The sequence below is a fragment of the Phyllobates terribilis genome, unplaced genomic scaffold, assembly GCF_046119375.1.
Source record: "Phyllobates terribilis strain yellow unplaced genomic scaffold, ASM4611937v1 Scaffold_9__5_contigs__length_417890890, whole genome shotgun sequence".
Taxonomy (NCBI): domain Eukaryota; kingdom Metazoa; phylum Chordata; class Amphibia; order Anura; family Dendrobatidae; genus Phyllobates; species Phyllobates terribilis.
Window position 1 is genome coordinate 404,218,453 of NW_027362769.1, and position 22,922 is coordinate 404,241,374.

The following is a 22,922-nucleotide window of genomic DNA, read 5'->3' on the forward strand; positions in this document are numbered from 1 at the left end:
TGACACAGACTCTGCCTTCTGCCTTCCTGATACAGACTCTGCCCAATGCACTCCTGATACAGACTCTGCCTTCTGCACTCTGATACAGACTCTGCCTGCTGCACTCCTGATATAGACTCTGCCTGCTTCACTCCTGATACAGACTCTGCCTGATGCACTCTGATACAGTCTCTGCCTGCTGCACTCTGATACAGACTATGCCTGCTGCACTCTTGATACAGACTCTGCCTGCTGCACTCTGATACAGACTCTGCCTGCTGCACTCCTGATACAGACTATGCCTGCTGCACTCTGATACAGACTCTGCCTCCTGCAATCCTGATACAGACTCTGCCTGCTGCACTCTTGATACAGACTTTGCCTGCTGCACTCCTGATACAGACTCTGCCTGATGCACTCCTGATACAGACTCTGCCTGCTGCACTCCTAATACATACTCTGCCTGCTGCACTCCTGATATAGACTCTGCCTGCTGCACTCTGATACAGACTCTGCCTGCTGCACTCCTGATACAGACTCGGCCTGATGCACTCCTGACACAGACTCTGCCTTCTGCACTCCTGATACAGACTCTGCCCAATGCACTCCTGATACATACTCTGCCTGCTGCACTCCTGATATAGACTCTGCCTGCTGCACTCTGATACAGACTCTGCCTGCTGCACTCCTGATACAGACTCTGCCCAATGCACTCCTGATACAGACTCTGCCTTCTGCACTCTGATACAGACTCTGCCTGCTGCACTCCTGATATAGACTCTGCCTGCTGCACTCCTGATACAGACTCTGCCCGCAACACTCCTGATACAGACTCTGCCTGATGCACTCCTGATACAGACTCTGCCTGCTTCACTCCTGATACAGACTCTGCCTGCTGCACTCTTGATACAGACTCTGCCTGATGCACTCTGATACAGTCTCTGCCTGCTGCACTCTGATACAGACAATGCCTGCTGCACTCTTGATACAGACTCTGCCTGCTGCACTCTGATACAGACTCTGCCTGCTGCACTCCTGATACAGACTATGCCTGCTGCACTCTGATACAGACTCTGCCTCCTGCAATCCTGATACAGACTCTGCCTGCTGCACTCTTGATACAGACTTTGCCTGCTTCACTCCTGATACAGACTCTGCCTGCTGCACTCTTGATACAGACTTTGCCTGCTGCACTCCTGATACAGACTCTGCCTGATGCACTCCTGATACAGACTCTGCCTGCTTCACTCCTGATACAGACTCTGCCTGCTGCACTCTTGATACAGACACTGCCTGCTGCACTCTGATACAGACCCTGCTTGCTACACTCTGATACAGACTCTGCCTGATGCACTCCTGATACAGACTCTGCCTGCTGCACTCCTGATACAGACTCTGCCTGATGCACTCTGATACAGTCTCTGCCTGCTGCACTCTGATACAGACTATGCCTGCTGCACTCTTGATACAGACTCTGCCTGCTGCACTCTGATACAGACTCTGCCTGCTACACTCTGATACAGACTCTGCCTGCTGCAATCCTAATACAGACTCTGCCTGCTGCACTCTGATACAGACTCTGCCTGCTGCACTCCTGATACAGACTCTGCCTGCAGCACTCCTGATACAGACTCTGCCTGCAGCGCTCCTGATACAGACTCTGCCTGCTGCACTCCTGATATAGACTCTGCCTGCTGCACTCTGATACAGACTCGGCCTGCTGCACTCCTGATACAGACTCTGCCTGCTGCACTCATGATATAGACTCTGCCTGCTGCACTTTGATACAGACTCTCCCTGCTGCACTCCTGATACAGACTCTGCCTGCTGCACTCCTGATACAGACTCTGCCTGCAGCACTCCTGATACAGACTCTGCCTGCAGCACTCCTGATACAGACTCTGCCTGCTGCACTCCTGATACAGACTCTGCCTGCTGCACTCTGATACAAACTCTGCCTGCTGCACTCCTGATACAGACTCTGCCTGCTGCACTCATGATACAGACTCTGCCTGCTGCACTCTGGTACAGACTCTGCCTGCTGCACTCATGATACAGACTCTGCCTGCTGAACTCTGGTACAGACTCTGCCTGCTGCACTCCTGATACAGACTCTGCCTGCTGCACTCTGATACAGACTCTGCCTGCTATACTCTGATACAGACTCTGCCTGCTGCACTCCTGATACAGACTCTGCCTGCTGCACTCTGATACATACTCTGCCTGCTGCACTCTGATACAGACTCTGCCTGCTGCACTCCTGATACAGACTCAGCCTGCTGCGTTCTGATACCGACTCTGCCTGCTGCACTCCTGATACAGACTCTGCCTGCTGCACTCCTGATACAGACTCTGCCTGCTGCACTCCTGATACAGACTCTGCTTGCTTCACTCTGATACAGACTCTCCCTGCTTCACTCCTGATACAGACTCTGCCTGCTGCGTTCTGATACAGACTCTGCCTGCTGCACTCCTGATACAGACTCTGCCTGCTGCACTCATGATACAGACTCTGCCTGCTGCACTCTGATACAGACTCTGCCTGCTGCACTCTGATACAGACTCTGCCTGCTCCACTCCTGATGCAGACTCTGCCTGCTGCACTCCTGATACAGACTCTGCCTGCTGCATTCTTATACAGACTCTGCCTGCTGCACTCTGATACAGACTCTGCCTGCTGCACTCTGAAACAGACTCTGCGTGCTGCACTCTTGATATAGACTCTGCCTGCTGCACTCCTGATACAGACTCTGCCTGCTGTACTCTGATACAGACTCTGCCTGCTGTACTCTGATACAGACTCTGCCTGCTGCACTAATCTGCCTGCTGCTCTCCTGATACAGACTGTGCCTGCTGCACTCTGATACAAACTCTGCCTGCTGCACCTCTGATACAAACTCTGCCTGCTGCACTCTGATACAGACTCTGCCTGCTGCACTTTGATACAGACTCTGCCTCCTGCACTCTTGATACAGACTCTGCCTGCTGCACTCCTAATACATACTCTGCCTGCTGTACTCCTGATAGAGACTCTGCCTGCTGCACTCTAATACAGACTCTGCCTGCTGCACTCCTGATATAGACACTGCCTGCTGCACTCTGATACAGACTCTGCCTGCTGCACTCCTGATACAGGCTCTGCCTGCTGCACTCCTGATACAGACTCTGCCTGCTGCACTCCTGATACAGACTCTGCCTTCTGCACTCCTGATACAGACTCTGCTTGCTGCACTCTGATACAGACTCTGCCTGCTGCACTCCTGATACAGACTCTGCCTGCTGCACTCATGATACAGACTCTGCCTGCTGCACTCTGATACAGAATCTGCCTGCTGCACTCTGATACAGACTCTGCCTGCTCCACTCCTGATGCAGACTCTGCCTGCTGCACTCCTGATACAGACTCTGCCTGCTGCACTCTGATACAGACTCTGCCTGCTGCACTCTGATACAGACTCTGCCTGCTGCACTCTGATACAGACTCTGCTTGCTGCACTCCTGATATAGACTCTGTCTGCTGCACTCCTGATACAGACTTTGCCTGCTGCACTCTGATACAGACTCTGCCTGCTGCATTAATCTGCCTGCTGCACTCCTGATACAGACTGTGCCTGCTGCACTCTGATACAAACTCTGCCTGCTGCACCCCTGATACAAACTCTGCCTGCTGCACTCTGATACAGACTCTGCCTGCTGAACTCTTGATACAGACTCTGCCTGCTGCACTCCTAATACATACTCTGCCTGCTGTACTCCTGATATAGACTCTGCCTGCTGCACTCTGATACAGACTCTGCCTGCTGCACTCCTGATATAGGCTCTGCCTGCTGCACTCCTGATACAGACTCGGCCTGATGCACTCCTGATACAGACTCTGCCTGCTGCACTCTGATACAGACTCTGCCTGCTGCACTCCTGATACAGACTCTGCCTGCTGCACTGCTGATACAGACTCTGCCTGCTGCACTCTGATACAGACTCTGCCTGCTGCACTCCTGATACAGACTGTGCCTGCTGCACTCTGATACAGACTCTGCCTGCTGCACTCCTGATACAGACTGTGCCTGCTGCACTCCTGATACAGACTCTGCCTGCTGCACTCCTGATACAGACTCTGCCCGCAACACTCCTGATACAGACTCTGCCTGATGCACTCCTGATACAGACTCTGCCTGCTTCACTCCTGATACAGACTCTGCCTTCTGCACTCCTGATTCAGACTCTGCTTGCTGCACTCTGATACAGACTCTGCCTGCTGCACTCCTGATACAGACTCTGCCTGCTGCACTCATGATACAGACTCTGCCTGCTGCACTCTGATACAGAATCTGCCTGCTGCACTCTGATACAGACTCTGCCTGCTCCACTCCTGATGCAGACTCTGCCTGCTGCACTCCTGATACAGACTCTGCCTGCTGCACTCTGATACAGACTCTGCCTGCTGCACTCTGATACAGACTCTGCATGCTGCACTCTGATACAGACTCTGCTTGCTGCACTCCTGATATAGACTCTGCCTGCTGCACTCCTGATACAGACTTTGCCTGCTGCACTCTGATACAGACTCTGCCTGCTGCATTAATCTGCCTGCTGCACTCCTGATACAGACTGTGCCTGCTGCACTCTGATACAAACTCTGCCTGCTGCACCCCTGATACAAACTCTGCCTGCTGCACTCTGATACAGACTCTGCCTGCTGAACTCTTGATACAGACTCTGCCTGCTGCACTCCTGATATAGGCTCTGCCTGCTGCACTCCTGATACAGACTCGGCCTTCTGCATTTCTGATACAGACTCTGCCTGCTGCACTCTGATACAGACTCTGCCTGCTGCAGTCTGATACAGACTCTGCCTGCTGCACTCCTGATACAGACTCTGCCCGCAACACTCCTGATACAGACTCTGCCTGATGCACTCCTGATACAGACTCTGCCTGCTTCACTCCTGATACAGACTCTGCCTGCTGCTCTCTTGATACAGACTCTGCCTGCTGCACTCTGATACAGACCCTGCTTGCTACACTCTGATACAGACTCTGCCTGATGCACTCCTGATACAGACTCTGCCTGCTGCACTCCTGATACAGACTCTGCCTGATGCACTCTGATACAGTCTCTGCCTGCTGCACTCTGATACAGACTATGCCTGCTGCACTCTTGATACAGACTCTGCCTGCTGCACTCTGATACAGACTCTGCCTTCTACACTCTGATACAGACTCTGCCTGCTGCAATCCTGATACAGACTCTGCCTGCTGCACTCTGATACAGACTCTGCCTGCAGCACTCCTGATACAGACTCTGCCTGCAGCGCTCCTGATACAGACTCTGCCTGCTGCACTCCTGATATAGACTCTGCCTGCTGCACTCCTGATACAGACTCTGCCTGCTGCACTCATGATATAGACTCTGCCTGCTGCACTTTGATACAGACTCTCCCTGCTGCACTCCTGATACAGACTCTGCCTGCAGCACTCCTGATACAGACTCTGCCTGCTGCACTCCTGATACAGACTCTGCCTGCTGCACTCTGATACAAACTCTGCCTGCTGCACTCCTGATACAGACTCTGCCTGCTGCACTCATGATACAGACTCTGCCTGCTGCACTCTGGTACAGACTCTGCCTGCTGCACTCATGATACAGACTCTGCCTGCTGAACTCTGGTACAGACTCTGCCTGCTGCACTCCTGATACAGTCTCTGCCTGCTGCACTCTGATACAGACTCTGCCTGCTATACTCTGATACAGATTCTGCCTGCTGCACTCCTGATACAGACTCTGCCTGCTGCACTCTAATACATACTCTGCCTGCTGCACTCTGATACAGACTCTGCCTGCTGCACTCCTGATACAGACTCAGCCTGCTGCGTTCTGATACCGACTCTGCCTGCTGCACTCCTGATACAGACTCTGCCTGCTGCACTCCTGATACAGACTCTGCCTGCTGCACTCCTGATACAGACTCTGCCTGCTGCACTCTGATACAGACTCTCCCTGCTGCACTCCTGATACAGACTCTGCCTGCTGCGTTCTGATACAGACTCTGCCTGCTGCACTCCTGATACAGACTCTGCCTGCTGCACTCTGATACAGACTCTGCCTGCTGCACTCTGATACAGACTCTGCCTGCTGCACTCTGATACAGACTCTGCCTGCTCCACTCCTGATGCAGACTCTGCCTGCTGCACTCCTGATACAGACTCTGCCTGCTGCACTCTGATACAGACTCTGCCTGCTGCACTCTGATACAGACTCTGCCTGCTGCACTCTGATACAGACTCTGCGTGCTGCACTCTTGATATAGACTCTGCCTGCTGCACTCCTGATACAGACTCTGCCTGCTGTACTCTGATACAGACTCTGCCTGCTGCACTAATCTGCCTGCTGCTCTCCTGATACAGACTGTGCCTGCTGCACTCTGATACAAACTCTGCCTGCTGCACCCCTGATACAAACTCTGCCTGCTGCACTCTGATACAGACTCTGCCTGCTGCACTTTGATGCACTTTGATACAGACTCTGCCTCCTGCACTCTTGATACAGACTCTGCCTCCTGCACTCTTGATACAGACTCTGCCTGCTGCACTCCTAATACATACTCTGCCTGCTGTACTCCTGATATAGACTCTGCCTGCTGCACTCTGATACAGACTCTGCCTGCTGCACTCCTGATATAGGCTCTGCCTGCTGCACTCCTGATACAGACTCTGCCCAATGCACTCCTGATACAGACTCTGCCTTCTGCCCTCCTGATACAGACTCTGCCTGCTGCACTCCTGATACAGACTCTGCCTGATGCACTCATGATACAGACTCTGCCTGCTGCACTCCTGATACAGACTCTGCCTGCTGCACTCTTGATACAGTCTCTGCCTGCTGCACTCTGATACAGACTCTGCCTGCTACACTCTGATACAGACTCTGCCTGATGCACTCCTGATACATACTCTGCCTGCTGCACTCTGATACAGACTCTGCCTGCTGCACTCCTGATACAGTCTCTGCCTGATGCACTCTGATACAGTCTCTGCCTGCTGCACTCTGATACAGACTATGCCTGCTGCACTCTTGATACAGACTCTGCCTGCTGCACTCTGATACAGACTCTGCCTGCAGCAATCCTGATACAGACTCTGCCTGCTGCACTCCTGATACAGACTCTGCCTGCTGCACTCCTGATACAGACTCTGCCTGCAGCAATCCTGATACAGACTCTGCCTGCTGCACTCCTGATACAGACTCTGCCTGCTGCACTCTGATACAGACTCTGCCTGCTACACTCTGATACAGACTCTGCCTGCTGCAATCCTGATACAGACTCTGCCTGCTGCACTCTGATACAGACTCTGCCTGCTGCACTCCTGATACAGACTCTGCCTGCAGCACTCCTGATACAGACTCTGCCTGCAGCACTCCTGATATAGACTCTGCCTGCTGCACTCCTGATACAGACTCTGCCTGCTGCACTCTGATACAGACTCAGCCTGCTGCACTCCTGATACAGACTCTGCCTGCTGCATTCATGATATAGACTCTGCCTGCTGCACTCTGATACAGACTCTGCCTGCTGCACTCCTGATACAGACTCTACCTGCAGCACTCCTGATACAGACTCTGCCTGCAGCACTCCTGATACAGACTCTGCCTGCTGCACTCCTGATACAGACTCTGCCTGCTGCACTCTGATACAGACTCTGCCTGCTGCACTCCTGATACAGACTCTGCCTGCTGCACTCATGATACAGACTCTGCCTGCTGCACTCTGATACAGACTCTGCCTGCTGAACTCTGGTACAGACTCTGCCTGCTGCACTCTGATACAGACTCTGCCTGCTATACTCTGATACAGACTCTGCCTGCTGCACTCCTGATACAGACTCTGCCTGCTGCACTCTGATACAGACTCTGCCTGCTGCACTCTGACACATACTCAGCCTGCTGCACTCCTGATACAGACTCTGCCTGCTGAACTCTGGTACAGACTCTGCCTGCTGCACTCTGATACAGACTCTGCCTGCTGCACTCCTGATACAGACTCAGCCTGCTGCGTTCTGATACCGACTCTGCCTGCTGCACTCCTGATACAGACTCTGCCTGCTGCACTCCTGATACAGACTCTGCCTGCTGCACTCTGATACAGACTCTCCCTGCTGCACTCCTGATACAGACTGCCTGCTGCACTCTGATACAGACTCTGCCTGCTGCAGTCTGATACAGACTCTGCCTGCTGCACTCCTGATATAAACTCTGCCTGCTACACTCTGATACAGACTCTGCCTGCTATACTCTGATACAGACTCTGCCTGCTGCACTCTGATACAGACTCTGCCTGCTGCACTCTGATACATACTCTGCCTGCTGCACTCTGATACAGACTCTGCCTGCTGCACTCCTGATACAGACTCAGCCTGCTGCGTTCTGATACCGACTCTGCCTGCTGCACTCCTGATACAGACTCTGCCTGCTGCACTCCTGATACAGACTCTGCCTGCTGCACTCCTGATACAGACTCTGCCTGCTGCACTCTGATACAGACTCTCCCTGCTGCACTCCTGATACAGACTGCCTGCTGCACTCTGATACAGACTCTGCCTGCTGCAGTCTGATACAGACTCTGCCTGCTGCACTCCTGATATAAACTCTGCCTGCTACACTCTGATACAGACTCTGCCTGCTGCACTCTGATACAGACTCTGCCTGCTGCACTCTGATACAGACTCTACCTGCTGCACTCTGATACAGACTCTGCCTGCTGCACTCTGATACAGACTCTGCCTGCTGCACTCTGATACAGACTCTACCTGCTGCACTCTATACTGACTCTGCCTGCTGCACCATCTAGTCTCTCCTACTGGGTCCATCTTGTGCGTGTCCGTTGGTCTATCCTTTAGTGGCATCTGGCGTTCTTCGGGAGCCAAGTCTAACCTCACCATCAGAGGCTCTAGTGAACAGTCCGGTGCTTACTCGGTCACGCCCCTACAGGCTCTCCGGCGTCCGTGACACAGTGGTTCCACAAACCACGTCCGTATCAGTGCGCCATCTCAGGCAGGGTCCTCTCTCTTGTTGTTCCAGTCGGTGACTCCTTTTGACATGTAAAGCGCAACTGAATAAATGTCGCTGTCACAGTAATAATAATTATAGTCCTTGTACTCTGGGTCAATTGACGGCTTTTCCCTGGTATCTACACCTAATTTGATGTGTTTTGGCAGCTTTTGGTCCAGTTTCTAGGTGTTGTCTATGCATTTTTTCGGTCCCACAATTGACTTCTTTGGGATTCGGAAATGTTCGACCAACATTTGGCAAATTAATTCGGAGAATATCAATTTGTTCGGCAAACTTTTCCGAACCGAACATAAAAATGTTCACGCAAGCCTATCAATGAGCACAATGTAGAAGAAAAGCCGATCTGTGGAGGCGCCAACCCGTGGATACAATGTGTCAGGTATCATCCAAAGACAGTCGTAGACATGATCATTGTTAGAAGGAAAAAAAGGTTTATTGTTTGAAATGACTAGACATTTTGAAAACGTACAGCTTTCTCCATCAGATAGTCATTTAAAACAGTCAATACCTTTCTCCTTCCAACAATGATCATGTCTACGACTGTCTTTGGAGGATACATCGTAGTAAGGTTTGTCAGGTAGTAGAAGAAAAGAGTGGAAGCCATTCACAAGTAAGGCATGCAATACTATACAAAGTCATGTATCAGAGGTCGTAAACACACAAACCTCACACTGTACAAATATGACCATACCGAGAAAGTGTGCTGCCATAGTGGAAACATCTATAATATAGTACTATATATCACTCTACGAGAGTAGCGATGCCTGAGTAGGGATCAAGTCCGTAACATAAATAGAGAAAATCTTGGCACTCGAGATCAGCAGTAAAATAGTGAAAATATTTTCTTCGGACTATCCGATTGCACAAATTATTTCACGTTTCTGTTCTAAGTTCCAGACCTTTCTGGTCATTCAGACAATCTTAGACTATGATCATCTCACACAAATTGTGAAAACAGCTTTTGGTGCAAGACCAGTCTAAAATATCCAAGAAAAGTCCATATTCTTCTGCTCTGTATCTTCATCTATTAAAGTGTGAAGTTCCTCGTCAGTAGTATTCTGCCAGCACTACAGCTGCAGGAACATATTGTACTGGTTCCCAGTATATATTGCTTCTGTCAGCCAGTGTGTTGCCTGTGCTGAGATAAATGCTTACCTCTCTGTTAAGCATGTATGCAGCTTGGCGGACAGGAGGGCAACAACCCAGAGACAAAGACCCACTAATGCTTTCTGTAGGAACAGAATGATCTAAACTCATTTCCTATAGAAAGATAAAGATCCAACAAACTTCCTAAAGAGAGAGATCCACCACACTTGCTATAGAGTGATAGTGAGCCGTCCAGGGCTGCCATCAGGGCATTACTGCCCTTACAGCTGTATGGGGCCCTGTGAGCAGCAGTACAGAGGGGGGCCCGAGCCCAGTAAGGGCTCCCCCTCTTGTGCTTCTGCTCAAAGGGCCCCTGGCCTATGCTGTAATAAAGTGCCGAGCACCAGGGCATACGCTGCCATAGGCTGCGCACATCTTGGCGCTGGGTTCCTTACCGGAACTGTGCAGCTGCAGCAGCTCCTTTATACTTCTCTTGACTTCTGGACATCTGACAGCGTGTACGCGCCGTCACCTGACCAGAAGTCAGGAGAACCTGGCAGCTGCGTTCATCTCCTTGTCGCAGCAGGAGCTCCAGGATGCTGCAGGGATCGTATGAGGGGTAAGTATGACAACTTTATTTTTTTTAAATAGAATTAATTAAATGAGAGTGGGAGGATGAGCTGCACATGGGGAATTGGTAATGGGGGGGTGAGCTGCACATGGGGAATTGGGAGTGGGAGCTGCAAATGGGGAATTGGGAGTGGGGAGAGGATGAGGGCATGGTGGATTGGGACTGGTGGGTGGGAAGACCGCATGGTGAATTGGGAGATGGGAGGGTGGGGAGAGCAAATAGGGGGTGGGGGAGAGTAAATGATGATGAATAGAGGGTGGGAGTGGGGAGAGCACGGACATGACATAATGAATTGGGGCAGAGGGTGCATGTAAATTTAATGAATCGGGGGACCAGGAGGTACAGAGTAGACGGCGTTGAGGATGCAGGAGTGTGAATGGTAATAAATTGAGGGAAAGAGTACAGGTTCTAATTCATTTACATATTTATGGGGTGGGAAAGTGGCTATTTACAGTTAGTGTGTTATTTTATGCAGAGACGAGTCCTGGGTGGAAGAAGTGCTGGCGGTCTGTCCTGGATTTTTGAGAAAAGCGAAGATAAAGGACTTCACCTAGAGATGTCACCAGTGAGTCAGTGTGTTATCTGTACACTGACACTATATACTATGTACAAGGCTCCTGTGTACAATGTCACTGGTGATCACTGTATTACCTGTAAACTGACACTATATACAGAGCTCCTGTGTATAATGTCACTGGTGATCACTGTATTGCCTGTACACTATACACTATATACAGAGCTCCTTTGTATAATATCACTGGTGATCACTGTATTACCTGTACACTATACACTATATACAGAGCTCCTGTGTATGTCACTGGTGATCACTGTATTACCTGCACACTATACACTATATACAGAGCTCCTATGTATAATGCCACTGGTGATCACTGTATTGCCTGTACACTGACACTATCTACTGAGCTCCTGTGTGTAATGTCACTGGTAATCACTGTATTACCTGTACACTATATACAGAGCTCCTGTGTATAATGTCACTGGTGATCACTGTATTACCTGTACACTATACACTATATACAGAGCTCCTGTGTATAATGTCACTGGTGATCCCTGTATTACCTGTACACTGACAATATATACAGAGCTCCTGTGTATAATGTCACTGGTGATCCCTGTATTACCTGTACACTATATACTATATACAGAGCTCCTGTGTATAATGTCACTGGTGATCACTGTATTACCTGTACACTATACACTATATACAGAGCTCCTGTGTATAATGTCACTGGTGATCCCTGTATTACCTGTAAACTGACACTATATACAGAGCTCCTGTGTATAATGTCACTGGTGATCACTGTCTTACCTGTACACTGACACTATATACAGAGGTCCTGTGTATAATGTCACTGGTAATCACTATATTATCTGTACACTGACACTATATACAGAGCTCCTGTGTATAATGTCACTGGTGATCACTATATTACCTGTACACTTACATTATACACTGTATACTATGTACAGAGCTCCCGTGTATATAGGCACTTATGGTAATATTAGTATTGTGGTTTTTTATTAATAATCAGTATTGTAGTATTTGGTGACAATGTGTTGGTAATACGTGGTCTGCTAATGGTTTGGCGGTTTTTGTCCCTTCTATTTGGTATTATTCGATCACTGTGTGGTGGTAATATGTGGTCTGGTCATGGTGTGGCGGTATTCCTTGTATGTGATATTATTCGGTCACTATGTGGCGGTAATAAGTGGTCTGGTCATGGTGTGGTGGTATTTGATCCTTGTATGTGGTATTATTGGTCATTTTAAAAAATGTATATGACACATTCCCTTAAAGAATAATAAAGAAAAATATACCTAAAAAGAGTATTGGATATTTTAAGAATATTTTAATAGGTTAGAGTAGGATCCGGCCAGAAGATTCAACCTTATCATAGTGGCAGTGTGGCACCCCAGGAGTCCGGTTGCCACAGTGGCATTTCCTCCCTCACAAGAAATGATGCCATGCCTGGAAGCAAGGAAGGGGTCCCCTAATCAGGTTTTGCTAGCATGCAACACTTTCCTGGCTCCAGACCAGAAAGGGGAGCTCCTCCCCATAGCAACTGGGATCTGGAGGCGGGGTTAGTTAGTGTGAGCAGAGCAGAGAGGAGTTGAATACAGGACTGCGACGAAGAAGGACCTGGGGAGTGGAGCTGCACGGCAGTTCACCCCAGAGAGAAGCGCAGAAGAACCGGACACCGGAGTCCAAGGTTGTGGGGCACCGAAGGCCCAGCAGCAGAAACCGGAGGGCAGGAGACTGCAGGTCTCCTGGCCCCATCAGACGTCCCGAGGCTCAGCAGCACATAGAACCCAGCACCGCCACGTAGGAGCGACACTCCAGGAAGGCCCGAGCTGCCTGCCATATGGGTGAGGAACAGACGTTTTACTCAGGGACGATGGCCACAGCACAGCTATATGCAGCAGGGCCAAAGAGGTAGCGCAGAGGGAAGGCCTACAACTCCACCTAGCTAGGTGGATCCCCCAACTTGCTTCCAGGCCGCCCGGACCTCTACTACCAGCTAGTACCCGTGCCCCGGTCTGCCTACCCACCGCAAGTAAAGATAAGAGGAAACCGCCATTAGTGTGGACTGATTATTAACTGCGCCATCCCCTGCACTGCACAGCAACATCTACAGAATCACCACTTCCTGCCCTGGAGCTAAGCTCTACCTGTGGGGAGCTGAACTAACTCTGCTGCATTCACACCAGCTCCAGAGGACCTGCTCCGCAGCGGCAGCTCAGTATAGCCGCATACCACAGGTGGCGTCAAGAATTGTATATAAGAACTTTAACAATCCCCTGTAAATAACTCCTTTTATTGACCGCCTTGGGTCATGGACTGTGTCACCGCCACTGTGACATTTCCCCAAGCAACGACCGGCCCAGCACCGAGTACCCCACGGCCCAGGGGGTGGGTCAACTTGGCGTCACGAACAGGATTCATGAAGCCCGGTATAACCGGGTCCTGTGTGCCATAGACTGTACTGAACTGTGTTATTACGTCATTTGCCGTCAGCCAAGGGGAAGCAGGAGGCTCCGATCCGTAACCGCTGGGTAAGAAATCCTTCCACCTGCAGAGGTGCATACTGGTACGTCAGCAGACGCCCAGGACCTGGCTGAGGTTCACTAGGGGGGAGGAGGATGCCCAACCCAGGAGAGGATTCAGCCACGGCCACCGCCACTGTAATGCCATTATCAATGCCGTAGATACCAGGGGCGGCGTGGTTGCTCCAGTACTCAGGGGAATCGCACACCCTGAATGACTTTGAGGAGAGACTGCGCAGTTTGTTTAAAGTGTACCCCCTGTCTGAGGAGCAGAAAGTCAGCATCCTCATAGGCCAGCTAATCGGTGCAGTCCAGAGAGAGGTGAAGTCCTGGCCGGGCAGGGACAAAGGCAATGTCAAGGAAATACTGGCCTGGTTGAAGGATACCTTTGACACCTGCACCTCAGCAGAGATTAAGATGAAGTTATACGGGTGCAAACAAAGGGTGCAGGACAGTGTGCGGGACTATGCTCTAAACCTGCAGTAGGCGCTGCGGGCCATCAAACAGGTAGACCCTGACAGTGTGCGAGATGAGGACAGATTGCTAACTGAGCAGTTTATTGAGGGGCTTCTGTCTAACGCTCATGGGACACAGCTGCGCATTATGGCTCTGCAAAACCCTGATCTGGACTTTGCACAATTTAAAGACAGAGCCATCCGAGTGCTGCAAGAATCAACCCCAAGTGGCACTGCATCCCTCCGGCGTCCAGCTATCACATACCACCAGGAGGTGGCATCCTTTTCCCCAGCACCTGTGGAGGCTGACGCACAGACCCTAGATAATGACCCGTCTGCAGACCTACGCCTTCAGGTCCAGGAGCTGACCAAAAGTGTGGCTACACTAACCAAAACTGTGCAGCCCATGCAAGTGTCTCCAAAGGAAAAGATCGAGTTGGCTTCCAGTTCAGATGACGTCCCGTGGTGACGACAGAGAAGAAATCCACCGACCAGAGGGAGGAACAGCGATCACTACGACCAGGACGGACAACCCATCTGCCGCCACTGCCAAAAGGCGGGACACTACTCAAGATTCTGTAATTTAAATGAGCAACCCCTGTGGCAGAGGGCCAACCCCCAGGAGTAAGATGACCAGGCCCACAAACCTGGCGAGACAAGTACGTGGGAGGACGACCGGTCCTACCTGTCGTGCTTGATAGCATCCTGATGAACGCATTGCTGGACACTGGTTCCCAGGTGACAACGATGCCATATATCCTTTATAAACGATACTGGACTGACACAGTCATTATCCGCCATCCAGATGAACATCTTAGTATCTATGCCAGCAATGGTCAGCCCTTGCCTCAGGTGGGGTATAAAGAGGTGACCATAAAAGTTGGCCGAGTAGAGCTCCCATCACAATGAATGATTATTGTTGATATTGATCGCCGAGAAAGTCATCCTATGATAACTACAGGCACTAATTTGATATAGAATTGTCTTGGGGAAATTATTCTTTTGTTGCAGCAGGTCGCAGAGACTGCCAGTTCCAGTCAGCAGCGAGTTCTGCTGAAGGAGATCAGAGCCCTGTGAAAAGACAACAGGTAGAGCTGTCTGGAGGAAAAGTCGGCAGTGTCAGGATGAGTGATCCATTCCCCATTGCAATGCACCCTAAGAGTGAAATGTTAATATGGTGTCGGGCAGCAATAGGTCTTAGGTGTAAAGATTATCAGGCCCTGATAGAACCCGTGTACTCTGATAGTAGGCCCACCATCTTGACAGCCAGGGGGTAGTCGATGTCCGCAAGGGGAGAGTACCGATACGCATCCTGAATTGGGGGGAGAAAGAGGTCCATTTACCCCGGTATGCCACCCTTGCTTAGCTGTTCACTGTCAGTAACAACGCAATAAAGACAGTGGAACCCTTGCCTCCATCCAAACCGGTGGAGGATAATGGCTCCAAGGGGCAGATGGAGGATTGGTGTCAGAAGCTACAAGTGGGCACTGACTCTACCCCTTTGCACCAAAAGCATGGAGTATACCGGGTGGTCCAAGAATATGAGCGAATTTTCAGCAAACACCCACTAGACTTTGGGCAGGTAAAAGGGGTCCAACATCATATTCCCACAGGAGACTATCCGCCCATTAAAGAGAGGTACCGGCCTGTACCCCCAGCTCACTATCAATGTGCCAAAGGAATGTTACGGGAGATGAAGGAGGCTGGGGAGATCAGAGATAGTTGTAGCTCCATTAGTTCTAGTTAGAAAGAAGGATGGTACAATGAGGATGTGTGTTGATTACAGGCAGCTTAACCGCATTACACATAAAGACACCTACCCATTACCCAAAATTGAGGAATTATTAGCAGCATTGAGATCAGCTAACTATTTCTTCACTTTGGATCTCACCAGTGGGTACTGGCATGTTCCTGTGACAGAGGCAGACAGAGAAAAGACCGCGTTTACAACACCAATGGGCCTCAGCGAGTTCAACTGCATGCCATTCGGGCTCTGCAATGCCCCAGGAACCTTCCAGCGGTTAATGGAGTGTTGCCTAGGACAAGGACACAAAAACTTTGAAACCTTCCTGCTGTACCTAGACGACGTAATTGTCTACTCGAAGACAAATGAAGACCACCTGGAGCACCTGGCCAAGGTGTTCGAAGCCCTATCTGGTTATGGCCTCAAAGTGAAGCCATCCAAGTGCCACCTGTTTAAGCCCAAGGTGCAATACCTAGGTCATGTGGTAAGCGCTGAAGGTGTAGCATCAGACCCTGAAAAAGTGACCGTGATCAAGGACTGGCCAAGACCCTCCACTATAAAGGAAGTGCGGCAGTTCCTCCGGCTGGTAGGCTACTACAGGAGATTCATAAAGGGTTTCACCAAGATAGCGGCACCCATGCAGGACCTTCTAGTGGGCCAGTCCAAGAAGACCAAAACCCCAAAACCTCCGTTCAAATGGGGTAAACCAGAAGACGAATCTTTCACTTAATTAAAATGGCTCTTACTGGAGACGAAGTCCCGGCCTACCCCGACTATGGCCAACCCTTTGTACTCTATACAGATGCCAGCAATGTGGGATTGGGAGCGGTGCTGTCCTAGGTACATCAGGGCAGAGAGAGAGTGATTGCCTACTCCAGGAGGAAGATCCGTCCTACAGAAAGGGACCCCGACAACTATAGTTCCTTTAAGCTGGAGTTCCTAGCCATAGTCTGGGCTGTAACAGAGCGCTTCAAACATTGCCTCACCTCCTCCAGATTTACAGTCTTCACGGACAGCAACCCGCTGACGCACCTGGAGACTGCGAAGCTTGGTGCCCTGGAGCAACGATGGATGGCCCGACTGTCTAACTACTAGTTTACCATCAAGTATTGGGCGGGGTATAAAAACACAAATGCTGATGCGCTGTCCAGGATGCCCAACTTGCCAGATGGGGGAGAAGACCCGGAAGGGCTGATGGAGATAGAGCTACCCACTTTCCATCGTCACAGGGTGACCCAGTGCTCCTACTGTGTAAGGGACAAGTGCTCCGCCAACAGAGTGGCCACATTCAACCCATTGCCCCACCATGGATGGGCAGAGACACAGGATAGAGAACCGGCTGTCCACCTGGTAAAGGAGCTGCTGACACAAGCTGACTCGCACGCCGATCCAGATGCTCCACAGGAGACCCAACGGTTATGGAACGAGAAGGGCAAGCTGTTCATCTACGAGGGAAAGCTGTGTCGAAGAAGTATCAACTCCCGGACACACAAACTGGTCTGGCAGGTGGAAATCCCGATGCGGGATGCACCAATGGTCTTAGATGCATACCACGATGGAGCAGGACACTTCGGGTGGAAGAATTTGGAAGTCCTGCTACATGAGCAATTCTACTGGGTTGGCATGAGGAAAGCAATCGAGAGGTGGTGTCGAGAATGTGGTCCATGCAACCTGAGACGGAAAGACCGTGACAGCCAGAGGGTCCCCTGCAGCCCATAATCACCAAACAACCACTTGAACTGGTAGCCTTGGACCACGTGAAGCTAGCCCCAAGCCGGTCAGGCTATGTCTATGCTCTCACCATAGTAGACCACTACTTCCGATTTCTGGTAGTAGTGCCAGTGAAAGATCAGACGGCTCAGACGGCAGCCAAAGCGTTTCAACAGCACTTTTGTTGCCCGCATAGTTACCCTGAACGAGTGCTTACCGACCAAGGTCCAGCCTTTGAAGCAGAGGTGTTCCAGAAATTCTGTAACTTGTACGGCTGCAAGAAAATAAGGACGACTCCGTATCATCCTCAGACCAATGGGTTGTGCGAGAAGATGAACCAGGTGGTAATAGACCTATTGAAGACGTTGCCTCTTGAAGAACGTAGCCTGTGGCAAGAGAAGTTACCAGATTCGGTGGACCTATACAACCTCATCCCGGTGAACTCCACCAACTGTACACCCGCTTATCTGGTGAGAGCAAGACCTGGTAAGCTACCCATTGACCTAGACATGGTGTAACATCCCTGGCGGCGTGCTTGCATGGCTTACCACCTCCCACCATGCAAGACCGCAATCTTACCTATCAGGCCATGCTGCACACTTTGCTTCAGTACCTTCTGTTTGTATGTCTCTTAGGCTTAGGGCGGCGGCGCTGTTGCTGCCTGATTCTTAAAGCTGCAGTGTGCGCAGTACTAATGCATCCCCAGCCTATTGCTGTGAGTCACTGGATACTTAAACCCCCTCTACCCAGTAGGAGGTGCCTGAGCAACACTTTCCATCTGTGTGTTCCTTTCAACTGAGTTGCCAGGTCTTGTCCTGTATCTAGTCTGTTTCTGCCACCCTGGGGGCTGTATACCCAGGCCTGTTACCTGTACCTGTGACTTCTAGTCAGTTTCCTCCACCCCGGGGGCTGAGTTCCCAGGCTCATTCCTGTATCTTGTTCCTGGTTCAGATCCTGTCTGAACAGTGTCCTAGTCCATTACCTGTTTGTCTCTATGTCTGTACCTTCCCCTTTTCCTGCAGTATATGAGCCTGCACCTAACTCCAACTCGTTGTCTCTGTACTTCTGTTTGTGAGTTTTGTGTCCACTCTCTACTTCATTGCAAGTACCTTGTGTGTATCTGGTTTTGCTCGTACTGTTTCCCTGTCTCCGTATCTAACTCCTGTGTTCCAGCTATCTTCTTGTGTTTTCCAGTCTGTACCATGTGTACAGAGCCTTGTCCTGTCTACCGCATCTGCGGGTTTTGCTCTGCTCTGCTTGTCTACCGCATCTGTGGGTTTTGCTCTGCCCTGCTTGTTCACCACACCTGCGGTTTTGCTCTGCTCTCCTTGTTCACTGCACCTGCAGTTTTCCTCTGCCATGCTTGTTCATTGCACTTGTGGTTTTGCTCTGCTCTGCTTGTTCACCGCACCTGCGGTTTTGCTCCGCTCTGCTTGTCCACTGCACCTGTGTTTTCGCTCCACTCTCCTTGTTCACCGCACCGGCGGTTTCGCTCTTTTCCGCTCTGCTTGTTCACTGCACCGGCGGTTTTGCTCTGCTCAGCTTGTTCACTGCACCTGCGGTTTCACTCTGCTCAACTTGTTCACCGCACCTGCGGTTTCGCTCTGCTCAGCTTGTTCACAGCACCGGCGGGTTTTGCTCTGCTCTGCTTGTCTACCGCACCTGTGGGTTTTGCTCTGCTCTGCTTGTCTACCTCACCTGCGGGTTTTGCTCTGCTCTGCTTGTCTACCGCATCTGCAGGTTTTGCTCTGCTCTTCTTCTCTACTGCATCTGCAGGTTTTGCTCTGCTTTGCTTGTCTACCGCATCTGCGGGTTTTGCTCTGAACTGCTTGTCTACTGCATCTGCAGGTTTTGCTCTGCTCTACTTGTCTACCACACCTGCGGGTTTTGCTCTGCTCTGCTTGTCTACCGCATCTGCGGGTTTTGCTCTGCTCTGCTTGTCTACCGCACCTGCAGCTCCGTTCTTGTATCCCAGTCTGTACTGGTCGCTATCCTGCCTGTGTTCCTACCTGCCAGTACCCGCCTGTCTGCATGCCTGCCATGCCTGCCAGTGCTCACCTGTCTGCATGCTAGCCGTGCCTGCCAGTGCCCACCTGTCTGCATACCAGCCGTGCCTGCCAATACCCACCTGTCTGCATGCCAGCTGTGCCTGCCAGTACCCACCTGTCTATATGCCAGTCTATCCTGCCTGTTCCAGCATTCCCCGGTGTGGGTCAACAGCTGTGACCGGGGTCTGACCTGAAGTGGCACCAGGTCCCTCTGCTCTGTTCCTCCCTGGTTCACTTAGTCGATTGAGCCACCGTGCGATCGGGTTGATACTTAGTTACGCCCCTCCAGGCACTCCTCAGTTCAAGGTCCAATGGGATCACTAATCACGCTCACACCAGTCTGCCCGGGTGTGTGCATAACACATGGGAGTTTTAACACCAGAGACGACCTAACCAGATGCGGATTGGGATACCGAGCGGCAGCAACAATACCGCAAGGTACAAGAATGTGTTGAGAGAAGATTGTCCCAGGCGAGACAGAAGCATGAGAGAACTGCTAATCAGCATGCACCTGCCGTTCTTGTATCACCTGGAGAACAGGTACTTAAGAGGAAAAGACGAGTCCACAAGTTAGATGACAAGTGGGAGGTTGAGCCAAACACCGTCCTACCCTTGAATTACGATAACACAAAAGTGTGCCCCATCAGTAAAGATGGAGGGGAAACTTCAGCGGCAGTCTCAAGAGACCACTTAAATATATATCCTGAACAGTTGAAACACAAAGAAGAAGACCAAGACAGCCCTCAGCCTACAGAAGAGGTGGAAGAAACGGTCCAGACAGTCCTTGGAGCATTTCCTCGGTCTTGGACGCAGGTGAACAAAGCGATTGTGGTACCGGTCCTGACCTTTCCTCAAGTGGCCTCACCGGAAGCTGCGGAGACTCTAGAACATCTGGTAGACCAGTCGGCCCCAGAGACAGATGCTTCATCAGCAACAGATCAGGAGAATCTACCCTCTGCTAGCAGTGAACCTGTCGTACCCAGGGTGAGTCAAAGAATTCGTAGGAGATTACCCAGCCTACCGGTGTTACCTCAGACTACCCGTAGTGTAGTTCACACTGAACCCACCACACCAGGGGTAGACACTAGGGACCAGGGTAGGTCAGTGACAACAAATGTACTACGTAGATCGACCCAGAGTACTAAAGGTCAGCTCCCTGCCCGCTGGAGGAACTAAAGTGTAAGGGAATAAAAATGTATGTTATATAGTTGTTACCATTAAATAATGCTAGATATATATATTTGCTAAATTTATGGACAATTGGACCACAGGACTAGGTGTGGTCAGGACAATGTTGGATATAGTTAATAAATGGCCTTGAAAATAAATTGCAGGAGTGGCTGAAGACCAGGCCCACCGAAAGAATGCCCTGAAGCCACGAACTGCGACGGTACACAAAGTGGGTCAATGCGGTTCCCACCAGCCAAATTTCAATTATCGGGAAAAAGGCAATCCCCGGATTGTGGCGTAAAGACTATGCACCGCAGTGACTGCTATAAATTTTTGGTTGGGTTTTTGTAATTTTTGCCTTTTTGAGATGTTGTAAACTATTTGTAATGTTGATTGTAAATTCAAAAAGGTATCCTCAGTCCGGGAGTACTCAATTTAACTAGAGGGGAATGTGGCACCCCAGGAGTCCGGTTGCCACAGTGGCATTGCCTCCCTCACAAGAGATGATGCCATGCCTGGAAGCAAGGAAGGGGTCCCCTAATCAGGTTTTGCTAGCATGCAATACTTACCTGGCTCTAGACCAGAAAGGGGAGCTCCTCCTCTTAGCAACTGGGATCTGGAGGCGGGGTTAGTTAGTTTGAGCGGAGCAGAGTGGAGTCAAATACAGGACAGCGACGAGGAAGGACCTGGGGAGTGGAGCTGCACGGCAGTTCACCCCAGAGAGAAGCGCAGAAGAACCGGACACCGGAGTCCAAGGTTGTGGGGCACCGAACGCCCAGCAGCAGAAACCGGAGGGCAGGAGATGGCAGGTCTCCTGGCCCATCAGAGAACCAGAGGCTCAGCAGCACAGAGGGCCCAGCTACTGCACGTGGGAGCGATATTCCAGGAAGGCCAAGCTGCCTGCCATACAGGTGAGCACAAAGACGTTTTACTCAGGGATGAGAGCCGCAGCACAGTTATACGCAGCAGGGCCAAAGAGGTAGCCCAGAGGGAAGGCTTTCAACTCCACCTGGCTAGGTGGATACCACAACTTGTTTCCAGGCCGCCCGGACCTCTACTACCAGCTAGTTCCCGAGCCCCGGTCTGTCCAACCACCGCAAGTAAAGATCAGAGGAAACTGCCATTAGTGTGGACTGATTATTAACTGCACAATCCCCTGCACTGCACAGCAACATCTACAAAATAACCACTTCCTGCCCTGGAGCTAAGCTCTGCCTGTGGGGAGCTGAACCATCCCTGCTGCAGTAACATCAGCTCCAGAGGACCTGCTCCTCAGCGGCAGCTCAGTATAGCCTCATACCACAGGTGGCGACAAGAACTGTATATAAGAACTTTAACAATCCCCTGTAAATAACTCCTTTTATTGACCGCCCTGGGTCACGAACCGGGTCACCGCCACTATGCCATCTCCCCAAGCAATGACCGGCCCGGCACCGAGTACCCCATGGCCCAGGGGGCGCATCAGCGGCTTTAAAAATCTTTTGGCCAAAACAAAAGCTGCTGGCTACCTGTGTGATCTGGTGTTCACTGGAAATGGTAATGTGTGATTGGTGAGGACGGGGTGCAGAAGTGGAGTTTTTCCAAGAGTGGGTGGTGGGACTGTAGAATGTTCATGGGAAGGAGGCAGGGCCTGGGTGGATTCTCAAGGGTGCCCAAAAATTTTGACAGTATGAGGCCCCGAAATTCCTGGTGGCTGCCCTGAACCAGTTCACTCTTCCTATATAGGGACAAAGATCCTCCCCACTTCCTATACAGAGAAAAAGATCCTGCTCACTTCCTATAGAGAGACAAAGATCCACCCAACTTCCTATAGAAACACAAAGATCCTCCACACTTCCTGTAGATAGACAAAGATCCTGCTCACTTCCTGTAGAGAGATAAAGACCCTTCCCGACTTCCTATAGAGAGACAAAGATCCTCCCCACTTCCTGTAGAGAGATAAAGACCCTTCCCCACTTCCTATAGAG